At 37.1% G+C, this 12,713-nt stretch overlaps 1 long non-coding RNA gene across 2 annotated transcripts; it reads right to left on the bottom strand.

The window, feature by feature from the left end:
- Nucleotides 1-6,315: 6,315 nt before the first annotated feature.
- On the bottom strand, nucleotides 6,316-9,524 carry LOC308686270. Of its 2 annotated transcripts, none has more exons than XR_014029557.1 (6): nucleotides 9,391-9,524; nucleotides 9,145-9,209; nucleotides 8,818-8,873; nucleotides 8,385-8,465; nucleotides 7,845-7,952; nucleotides 6,316-7,297 (listed from the first exon to the last, which is right to left on the bottom strand). It is a non-coding gene; the product is annotated as an uncharacterized lncRNA (long non-coding RNA). The 2 variants fall into 2 exon arrangements; XR_014029558.1 differs by having other exon boundaries at nucleotides 7,164-7,297; nucleotides 8,385-8,425.
- Between the last annotated feature and the right edge of the window lie 3,189 nt (nucleotides 9,525-12,713).

Genomic DNA, 12,713 nt, shown 5'->3' with positions numbered 1-12,713 from the left:
GCATTTGTGTGATTTGGCTGCTACCTTGGCCAGGTCTCTCTTGTAAAAGAGATTCTGAATCTCAATGGGACCTCCTGGTTAAATAAAGGTATAATAAAAAAATCAACTTTATGCTTTGTCCTCCAATAAAGTGTTGTTTAATAAAGTATGGTGACTATTGTGTATTGAAAGTGGTGTTTGGTACAGTAAATATACATTTTTATTTGAGAAATTTTAATTTCTTATTTCTTTAGTTTAATTTAAAAATAACTACATATAATTAATAACTTATAAATAACTACATATAATTAATGACCATGATTCTTTTAAGTGGGACATAAAAAATGTAGATCTGGTTAATGATATTTGGGACAACAATGCAACAAAAGTTGCACATACTTGCATGTATGCCAGTTTGCAGTGAAATAAAAGGCAGCTATGTGAATAGCAAGAGGCTGCAGTGGGCTATCTTGCTATAAATACTTAACGCTTAATTGAAGATGATCCATGTTGATCATTCTAGTTCATCTTCAACTGCTTTTCGAATGAAAGCATATATCACTGATGTCAGGCATATAAGCAGCAATCAGAGGGGGTGAAAGGGAAATGTTGGCACTGTTTTTTTGTTGTTTTACTGAATGGTGCATTATCCTTGTGTAATAGAAATAGTGTGTGTAGATCTGTGTAGATTATACTGTCCTTCCACCCCCAGGGGCCCAGCAACGGCCCCCAGAAGAGCAAACAAATGCACATTTCAAATGGCTGTAACTCAAAGTCCGGTTTGTGTATCAAAGAGAAAATCGGCTGGACAACTGCTTATGCTATGTTTAATAAATAATGTTGGCCACAGTTTTCAGACATATATGGAAAGCTGGCATAAAGGTTATTTTTAAAGTGCTCACAGTAAAATATCAAATTTCAGCCTGTCCCTCATATATGTCATAAAGGTTTGCACAAAGGTTTGCACAATGAACAAATTTAGATATCCAGTTGTCCATTAAATATATTATTTATTTAACATTTATTGTTTTATTACTAAACGTTTTAAACTACATTACCCACATATCTCTGTCATTCTATCAATGGAACAGGAAGCATGGTGCTGTAGTTCATTGAAATGTGCAGACATGCTTAGGGTTAGGGTTAGGATCTCGGTAAAGGAGTAATTTCTCACAACATAAAGACACTTTATAGTTAGCTTAATGTATAACTAACGTAATAATAACACCAAACCATACTTTGTAACATGAAGCGCCGTTTTATATGGGTTAAACGATTGTCTAATCACAGCGAGTTCTGCGATAAAGTCACAGCCAATAACAACCCAGCTGAACAGATGCGTCACACTTACATGCCCATTTATGGCAAATTTGCTTATTTGATTAGACTGATGCATAAATACATTTGAAAGAGAAACTTTTTTCTAAGCAATGGCCTACAGCAGAGGTAGTTTTGCAGTATTTTAATTAAAGATAATTGCATGTAGGCCTACTAAAGTGCTTCTAACATTTACAGTGTATGTATAGTCAAAGGTATATCAATTATATTCAAATAAATGTAACAAAAGCACAATGAAACGACACAATTTTGAAAGCTTATTCCAATATTTAATGTCAAACTGTTTAAAGACAAATGTAGCGCCAAAACTACAGCACAACAGTATAAAAATAAGTTCATTAAAAATATCCAGATACAGGGACAATCTATACATTAACATTAAAAAAAATGCACAATGACACAATTTAATTGATTAATATTACACTTTTACTTTAAACTCACTTTAAAACACCATCGAGTATTTGTATCATATTCCGGTCGCGGTTTAAAATGGTTTCAAGTCAAAAAAATATTTTGAAATATGTTATATTTAACATTTTATATGAAGCTATGGGCTATCCTTACCTAGCAAGCATACTGTAAACATTCTTTATTCATATGAAAATACCCCAATCGCACGAAAATCACACACAAATCACATATACTTGAAACCGTGCATTTATTAGCTTCTTGTTTCAGGTGAAGAGATGTTACTTTAGCTTTGTTATCACGGATGTCAGAATGAGGAAGTCATGCAGGACCGCGTCAGGCAGAACAGAAGCTTATGCTGAGTCCCAATTCGCATACTATCCGTCCTAAATAGTATGCGAAACTAGAATTAGTACGTCCCAAATCGTAGCATGTTGAAATGAGTATTCCAAAGATACCCGGATGGTCTACTATTTCCGGTTAGAATTCGAAGTGCAGATCAATGCACACTCTAACGGCTAATATTGCCCACAACCCATTGCGTGCGGGAGGGAGGAGCTTTGCGGTGATGATGGTGATGTAAACCTGGCAGTCGGATGCAGCAACGGAGATGCGCCCTCAGTTTTTAAGTGTAAGAATTCAAATGTTTAACCCTAATTAAAGTTATATTTTATTGTCTCGTAATATTAATGGGTTTATGTTGTGCCAAAAAAGTACCGTGTTTATCTTGTAGGGTCCGACGAAGATACCGAGCGCCTCATTGCAGGCTACAAAACAATAAATAAAAAGGCTCTAGTAGCCTACAGTGTCATGCAAGTGTCTTTTTTATGTATTTCTGTTTCTGTCTGACTTATATGTTAACTTTATCAGTCCAACCAAAGAAACATGGTTACTACACTTTTACTATAGTAAAAGCATGGTTCATTTTCATCGGGGTATTTTTAAGGATTATACATAAGTATAAGATTAAGTATAAAATACGTTAAACAATAGTTACACTATAAACTTTAAATATTTTAACTCAGAAAATAAGTAGCGCTAGCTTTCGTTACACACATTTGCACATGAACGTCAGAACCAGCCGCCTCACAAACGACCTGCGTTTGGTTGATCTACGACGACGCCCTGCTTCACTCCTCAATTTGGTAAACACATTGTAAATGTATTGTGGAAAAAAAGATGGGAATAGTAAATAAAATTATATTGGATATAAGAATGAATGGAATGTTAAATGTTTTGTTAACAGTCGCGGTGTGCGTAACTAGGCAACCACGTTCAAGTTCACGTTGCATGACGTCATCGAAGTATGTCCCAGAACGTGCATACTTTTTTGCTACACACTCAAAAGTATGTACTTTTTCATCACAAAAAAAGTACATACTTTTAGGTCGTAGTATAAGTAGGCGAATTGGGACTCAGCCTTAATTTTTTTTTCCCAAACCACTTCAGCGGAAATCCCGCCCTGCAGCTGATTCTAAAGTTTTCACTGGTCATGTCAATCACTGTACTGATTGCCTACACCAAACACTGATCCCTAAGGCCGGTGACACACTGGATGCGTGGCGTGAGCGTGGCGTTTCTGTTGCGTGTCAGCTGCATCGCGTTTTCCATGTCTTTGCACACCAGAAGCGTGTCTGACGCGGCGCTGCTGCTGCTAGGTGACATATTGGTGATATATTTGACATATGGGGAGAGAGTTGTGGAAGGCCTATACTTCATGTTAAACAAATATATAGCAGCAAAGACAACTTCGGCAGTGTTGACGGCAATATAGACTATAGAATATTTCATTCTGTATTGACAGGTGCAGTATTTGAAAATCGATCATATTTTTTTAAATTGCATTTATATTTGCATTTATGTCAAACCCTAGACACTTTCAAACATCAAAATGACATTTATTAATATGTATTCGTGTCAAAATTTCATATAAACATCTTTTCCTATTCAATTTTGCTTGGAAACGCTTCCAAGACGCTTGCGTGTCGCGTGAAAAATAGGCGTCGGTTCTATTTCTAGCAAGCACGCGTTTTCCGCGCGGCTCAAGCCGCGCCTGAGACGCGCGTGTCACGCACGCAGTGTGCAAGCTCTAACCTGTTAACATGGGAGCCGAAATAAAAACGGACACGCCACGCAGCTGAGACGCTTACGCCACGCATCCAGTGTGTCACCGGCCTTAGGCCGGTGACACACTGGATGCGTGGCGTAAGCGTCTCAGCTGCGTGGCGTGTCCGTTTTTATTTCGGCTCCCATGTTAACAGGTTAGAGCTTGCACACTGCGTGCGTGACACGCGCGTCTCAGGCGCGGCTCGAGCCGCGCGGAAAACGCGTGCCTGCTAGAAATAGAACCGACGCCTATTTTTCACGCGACACGCAAGCGTCTTGGAAGCGTTTCCAGGCAAAATTGAATAGGAAAAGATGTTTATATGACATTTTGACACGAATACATATTAATAAATGTCATTTTGATGTTTGAAAGTGTCTAGGGTTTGACATAAATGCAAATATAAATGCAATTTAAAAAAATATTATCGATTTTCAAATACTGCACCTGTCAATACAGAACGAAATGTTCTATAGTCTATATTGCCGTCAACACTGCCGACGTTGTCTTTGCTGCTATATATTTATGTTTAACATGAAGTATAGGCCTTCCACAACTCTCTCCCCATGTCACCAATATGTCACCTAGCAGCAGCAGCGCCGCGTCAGACACGCTTCTGGTGTGCAAAGACATGGAAAACGCGACGCAGCCGCCACGCAGCTGACACGCAACAGAAACGCCACGCTCACGCCACGCATCCAGTGTGTCACCGGCCTTAACCTACCCGTCACTGTAACCTAAACCATTGAAATCGGTTGTAGGGCGGGATTTCCGCTGAAGTGGTTTGGGGAAAAAAATCACGCCATGCAGAATAAGAGGCAGGATAATGGTCACGTTGAACCACGTGAGATGATTGACAGTTGTACAGCGAATGAGCGCGCGCTGAGATCATAAATGACGCAAATCAGGAAGAGGAGACAGATCTCGCTGCATTCGCTGTTTGAGCTCTTCAGATCGCATAATTCAGTGGAAAATGGATAGAAATGTTATTCTGTATGACGAAATATTTTACAAACATGTGATAATCATTATTTCTCCAAAAATGCGCACCATTGGACTAATAGCCCTGGCGGATACTGTATTCATTCGATTCACATGACGTCACTGTAGCTTTGCGCCGCCATCTTTGCGACCGACGGTCTCAGTAATGCCTGCAATATGTTGTGCAGTTGGCTGCAAAAACAGCTGAAAGAGGAGCCCTGAACTGGTATTTTATTCTATACCAAAAGAAGAGAGAAGAGAGAATCATTTATTTAAAAGACTAAATTTATTATTTAAAAGTCTCATGTTGGTTTGTGGTTAATTATATTTCCATTATACTCTCAGTGGCCAACATTATACAGACAGATATCGACAGATAATGTTTTGTCTTCATTTTATTGTTGGATCTGTTTAAATGCACTTTATCATGGTAAGTTAGTAAGATTTGGGGTTGTTTTGTTTTTGAACTGTCTGTCTGTCTGCCTGTTAGTTGATAGGCTACCTACCTAAATCTAATAAATATTTTTCTGAAGTTCATAAAGATATTGTCTTCGTCACATGCGCTTTAGATGTTATTTTGTGTAAGTAACGTTAACGTTATCTCTGCAGACGATGCATAATCTCAGCCTTGAAATGCATATTTTAGGACTAGTTCTTCCAAAAGTGATAATTCTGACGTCATTTACTCACCTTCATGTTCAAATCCTTAAGTTTACTTTCCGTGGAAGACAAAGGGACATTTTTGAATAGGCCTATGTAAGTTAGCCTAATGGAGACTCTTCTTGTCGATGTAATGAAAGTGAATGAGTAACGTTAGCCTACTGGGGGCTGTCACGCAAAAAATAATAAAATAATAAAAGACAAAAAAACATCACAAAAGTATCATAAAAGTGATCTAATACGACTCGTCCGTTATATTAATATCGTTATTTATTCATATGATAGCTTTATGTGACGAACAAACTGCAATTTCAGTCGTTATATTATAATCACTGAGCTTACCTCTTGCCCAGCTAACAATTTAACGTTCTGGGAACGTTCTGGGAACGTTAGTTTTTGGTTCCCAGAACGTTCCCAGAACGTTCCCAAGAACGTTCCCTATTGGTTAGCCAGGAAAGTTTTCTTTACGTTAATAGAACGTTCCCTATAGGTTAGGGGAACGTTCCCGGAACGTTCCCGAAAGGTTCCCAGAACGTTCCCGAAAGGTTCCCGCAAGGTTCTCGTAACGTTCCCGGAAGGTTAGGGGAACGTTCCCGGAACGTTGCCGAAAGGTTCCCAGAACGTTCCCGGAACGTTCTCCTAACGTCTACACATCCTGATATGCCTGTACACAAATTGTAGGTCTACAAACAACATATTCTACATTGTTTATTGTTCAAACACTTAAGAATCCTATGAATATATTATTACAATAAATTGAATTTACAGAAACTATCACTAATAAGTAAATCAATCAGTTTGTATTAAATAAATAAATCAGCACACAATCCATGTTTTTGTTTATTCATTGTTTAATTATCAACCTAAAATAAGTCATTAAAAACAGCGTTAGCAAAATGTATTCAGGAACAGTAATTTACATTTAATATTTCAAACATGAAAATATTTCAAATAAAACTGCACAAACATTTTAATTAAAACGATCTTTTTGCAAACTGTAGCCTATAACTTTGGCTATAAAGTTGAAAAAGTATTCATTTATATACAATATACATGAATGTGCCAATCTTCACTCCGCTCAAAACATTTAAACTCCCAACACCATCTGCAAATTTAACAAGAAAATTAAAAGACAACGCGTTACATGGACACACAATCCCATGCCAAAATTCAAGCCCTGTAATGGCATTAATATTCATCTGGAGCAAATGAAAAGAGTGAGGTGGGATTGTGGATCACAATTGGGATCACAAGCTGTAGGAGATATGAGCACGAGCGCTGCTGGTATCATGTATTTATTCAGATATTTCAGCATCAATGTGTATAGAAAAATTTATATATTTCAAAACACTACATTGCATTTATTTATATTGCACTATTTATTATTTCAGACTACAAATCAAAAAAGGAATGTTTTATATAGGGGTAAGGATACCCATATTAAGCCTCTCTCTCTGAAGTCAAATAAAAAACAGAGAAAATAATATTTAAGTCTAGTGAACTCTGACCTGCGAATTCGCTCTACCTTTTATGTATAAGTCTCACCTCCAATGAAGAATTTGAAAACCTGTAACTGCTGTGTTGTTTATGAGAAAGAAAGTGAAAAAAAGTTTGAAACTGCTATCAATTTTTTTTTTTTTAATCTCTGTGACTTTACACCTACAAATTCCACTGTCACAGGTGCTCAGTTTTGCTATAATGAAACCCTCACAGAACATGGTAATAATCAGCCATCCATGCAAAAGCAAAGGTCGGTGTAGTTTACAGGTGCATCTGTCCAGGCCAACATCTGATGCCTTGATGCCTTCCGCTGGGATCCCAGAAAACCTGAAATAAAAAAATAGTACAGTTCAAAATCTATCATACATACATCTCATCTGGTATCACAAATTATCATTCCAGGTTCACTTTAAGATATGCTCAATATTAGTGCTGCACAATATTGAAAAATTTAGAGTTTATTTAGAGATATCAGCCGTATGGTTTAGTGCATGCGCTAACGGCTCCAGGTTTGTATCTGGTAAATTACCCCACTAATAATGCCCAGAATGGTACCAAACTACTACAGTAGTACAAATAGGTTCTGTACTCATTAAACGAGGCATTGGAAAGTTTGTAAGTACATCAGGAGTTTATTTAAATAACACTTGCCTGACGGCGAATGCTACTGCTGATGTTGACGTCACTTTATGAGTACAGAACCTATTTGTACTACTCATTTTTCCCGACATAGAGCAGACCGGCACACAACAAAAACTGCTGTTCGGATGTTCCCTTTTCTGATATTTTAGCCTTCGTGACATTTTAATTAAAACAGAAGTAAGAATTTTAGTGTAATAAGCAAAAATTAACAGTAAACTCAGAGATCACCTACCGCTGCAGATGTGTACGGAAGTGAAAAGCGGAAATGCTTAGACCTCTTTCCGGTTCAACCGCTGGGCGCTCCGCATAACCTCTATTGGGGGGATTTTGTAGAGTGAACCTGCATAGAAAATTACAATAGATAACAAGCATAGATAAATACAATAGAAGAAAAACACAGTTGAAATAAGCAGTGCATTATGTTTTTCAGTTAAATCTAACTTATCAGGTACAGAAATTGATTTATCAAAATGTAAAATAAGTCTTCAGTGTAAAAATAAAATAACTATAAAATTAATGTATCTTTGCTAAAGCTACAAGTCATTCTCTCTTTTGATGTTTGATCACCATTGGCGACACAGCTGCGGGTACGTTAGGCTGCTGTCCCTTTAAGACGAATGCGCAGAACTAATATAAATGACACGCATCCGTTTTCTTTCTGTTTAAAACACAAGACAAGAGGAAACTCGCCATTTTGACTTCATTTTGCGTGCACGTGTCTGTTTAAGCTAAAAAAAAAAAGTGAAAGAGAACTGAATTCGGCTAAACTCACCTTCTTCATCTACTGACTGTGGATGGCATCAAGGTCTTGTCCTGAAGAATACAGGGCCAAACAATAGGGATTTTATCTCATCTGGTAACAAGAGCAAAGCCATAACTTTAAGAACTCTAATGATATATTTACCCCCTGATATTGCATTGGGGATATCAATTCAAACATTTTTAAAGGCTAAGAGTATGAGCCACAGCTGCCCAAGATATCTAGGGGTTGCAAATTAGTCATGGCTATAAACCTGTATGCATGGCATCTACTTTGTATTTTTTATAAAGCAATGTTCTATGCATTTGTCCCTGTCAAATAAACATTAAATAAATAAATCTGTGAAAAATAACTGCCTAAAGTTGTCGACCCCCTGAACCGCATTTAAAAGTACAAAGAATTTCAGTATTGATCAATAAAAAAAAATAAAAAAATACATAAATACCTTTGAGTTGGACAGTATGTTGTCAGTCTCATTGGCCAACATAATTCAAAACAGACCTAAAGAAATAAAATAAAATATAGTAATCATCAGGATATCATGTTATCATAATAGTTAAATGAATTATTATAACTATGACCATTATAATATTGTATTAGTCGCCTATTATTTAGCTGATTATTTAGCTTACAGGCTTCTCAAGGACAATCTCACTGAAAAAACTTGGGGTTAATGATTTTAAAATGTGAGACTTATTTCAAAAGCATAAATCTTACAGACCCCAAACCTTTGGACAGCAGTGCACTGCATGTTTGAGGTGGTTTTGCTTACTAGTCATATGGTTCATAGAGATTTTCTTGGACAGGGAGTGCAGCAGGCCATCACAGCATGATGATCTAGGAACATAACATGCTGTTTGTCACAGAGCCAAAAATATTACATGTGATAGGTTTATTACAAGGAACCAAGCTAGAACAGAGGTGAAATGCAGAAAAGATAAATATATACAAATCTTAAGATAATATATTGTGAAATAAATGCATATGGAATTATCATCATGATTAAACAATAACTCACCCCTTGTTGTAGAGTTTTATTTTTTCTCTCGCTATTCTGAAATCACATTTTAGCAATATTGGTAAGTAACGTCACTGATTAAGTTAACAATACAGTGCATTCTTTTTGGTTAGCCTAAATAAATTAGCTTACTTCCCATTGACAAATTACCAGCAAAACTATCAAAAACTGTTATCTACACTAAATATGTGTTTAAAAACCCAAACTTTCATAAATAAGACCTCAACTTAACGTAACTTAGGCCTAACGTTGTCTTTTGAAACCGGTTAGCTAGCGTAGATGCTAACGGACTTTTTCAAAGACATAAAACCATTTCTTTAAAATAAATATTTAACAGAAGCGTGTCAATTACACGTAAGAAATGTGTCAGGGGCGTTTGTGTGTATTATTTGTGAGATTTTGTTGTCTAAACTTACCTGAAAGCAGTGAAACCAACAGCGAGAGACGGGAGTTTTGTTGTTTGTCAGTTGTCGATGACGTTTCCATCTGCTCTCGAGCAGCGCACGTGCTCCAGTGTTTGATCACGCGCATGCGCATTAAAACACTTCAAAGTCATGCAGCATTTAAATAAACATATAGAATTAAAATATAACATAATTTAAAATATCATTAATAAAAAGTTATTGCGAATAGATCTGAACGTTGTTGGTTATCTTATAACCTTAGGGGACCGTACTGACGACGTTGTCAGTTGGTAATCTGCCTGTTAATAGTAGGCTAAGTGATATTAAAATAATAACCTGCAGAGAACGTTCCCAGAACGTTCTCTTTAGGTTATACAAATAAAACCTAAAACCTGCAAGGAAACGTTCTGGGAAGGTTCTCTTTAGGTTATAAAAATTAAACCTAAAAATAACCTGCAGGGAACGTTCTGGGAAGGTTCTCTTTAGGTTATTAAATAACAACCTGCAGGGAACGTTCCCAGAACGTTCTCTTTAGGTTATAAATTTAAACCTAAAAATAACCTACAGGGAACGTTCTGGGAACGTTCCCTTAAAGTTATAAAAATAGATCCTAAAAATAACCTACAGGGAATGTTCCCAGAACGTTCTCTTTAGGTTATAAATTTAAACCTAAAAATAACCTACAGGGAACGTTCTGGGAACGTTCCCTTAAAGTTATAAAAATATATCCAAAAAATAACCTACAGGGAATGTTCCCAGAACGTTCTCTTTAGGTTATAAATTTAAACCTAAAAATAACCTACAGGGAACGTTCTGGGAACGTTCCCTTAATGTTATAAACAAAGATCCTAAAAATAACCTACAGGGAACGTTCCCAGAACGTTCTTGTTTGGTTCCCAAAAAAATAACCAAATGGGAACCAAACGGGAACGTTAGGGGAACGTTCTGTGTTTGCTGGGTGATAGCTTTTAATCGCAGCCGAATCATTCAAAAAGATTCGACTCGAAAGAGTCTTTCATTTCGATATTTGTGTGTATTAAACCTTCTTCTCTGTAATTGAACATCTGTTCTTTCGGACAGATATGGCAGTCTTTTATGATTTTCGGCTGATGTCTCTGGCTGTGCTGATGGACGGATTAGATAGATTCATTCATGCCAGCCGAACAGCTGCAGATTCATAGATTCATTCATGACATCGCCTCGACTCTCATGAACGCGCGCCTTGAAGCTCTATGACTTAAGTATTTCTATATCATGAAAGGCCAAATGGGACAAACCTGGGGCAGATAATAATGGACTAAAGAAAACTGGGGGTAACAAATAAGGATCGGAGCCTAAAATAAAATTTTCTCCAGGTATCTCTGTCTCTCTCGCTCATTCAAATGGGCAGTTTGGGCGGCCACACCGGGTGAGTCGGTCGCAAATATGGCGGCGTTCTATTTATAGTGACGTAGGTGGCATCTATGAATATTGCATGCATTTGAACACAAATAAACCGGAGAAGACGTGAATGAATGCTTTATGAGTGATGGTTTTTATTCAAAATAACGAACGTTACAGATTAATGTTATGTTATATTTATGTTACCGTGTTGTGAAAGCATAGCTAGCTAATTCCTTTGCGACTGATGTATCGATCTTGCCGAATCAGGTACTCAAGATGGCGGCAGACAAGTTTTAGAAGTGAGTGACGTCAGTGAGGAGACGTTGGTGACATCATCTGATATTCATGTATATTTACAAACCAAGAGATGAGATTCAACTTTGTTATGTGAAAATACATTTGTTTATTCGCTTTAAAGAACAAATAGGCAAAAACATAAGCACAACATTTTACATTCTCAACTTTCATTCTATATCCTTGTGATTATTGATCACTTTTATTGTAACTATGCAATGAATATGTCCTTTAGCAAAACACCTGATGAGCACTGACAATTTTTTGATAAAGGCATTAGGCAGAAATCAAGTACAGTTTATGAAGCTGAAAGAGAAAACAAAACGCTTTAACAATATGGAAAAAGATAAATCACTATTTTCAATATTGGTTCTGCATATATCAAAGAGATCCTGAGGAGGAGTGGGACTCCACATGAAGTCTTTCAGAAACTGAGACAGAGCAAAGGGTGCACCTCGCTGGACACATCCTACGCATGCCCAAACAACAACACCCAAACACAGTGATGAAGTGGACACCACCAGGAGGATGCAGGAGACAGGGAAGACCAAGGAAGACACGGAGACAGATGTTTCACGAAGATCTGAAGAATGTCAGTGTCCCATGGGAAGATGTGAAGAACTTGGCCACGGATCGAATACATTGGAGGACACTTGTTGCCCAATGTGCCCAGCACAGCACTTGATGATGACGTTGTGAGTTTATCCATAAGCGTGGGATATGTTTTTTGTAAAGAGTGTTGCATAATTAAATGTTAAAAGCATTTTTATGTTATAAGTTCACTGATATGTGGGCATTTCTATGAATAAAAGTATGTCTTTAATAGCAAGCAATAATCATATGAAAATGATTTACATGCAAACGGGACAGTTATCAGCAGTGTAACTGATCTGATTATGACAAAATAATTGAGTATCTGATGTCATGTGACAAGTCAGATAAGCTTTTCCACTCTTGCAAACAGAGGAAGGTTATGAGGTGTGGAGAGACATCATGTATCACTGGAACATAAACAGACGGGGACCAATTTGCAATTAATATAAACTTTCTGACAGTGTGTGTGACATCCGACAACTTTCCAAGAAGGGGCGCAACTGATTTACAAATATGGCGATAAATATGTACAGGAATTGAGGCAGTAGCCAATGACAGCACTAGGAGTAAAAGCTGCAGGATTGTGTACGAGTATACAAATATGTACGAGTATCATACGAATCTGACAACTTGTTAAATCTTGTGAAT

The sequence above is a fragment of the Scardinius erythrophthalmus genome, assembly GCF_964197995.2.
Source record: "Scardinius erythrophthalmus genome assembly, contig: HAP1_SCAFFOLD_76, whole genome shotgun sequence".
Classification (NCBI taxonomy): Eukaryota; Metazoa; Chordata; class Actinopteri; order Cypriniformes; family Leuciscidae; genus Scardinius; species Scardinius erythrophthalmus.
The sequence above is the reverse complement of the archived record's forward strand: the minus strand, read 5'-3'. Positions and strand labels throughout refer to the sequence as shown.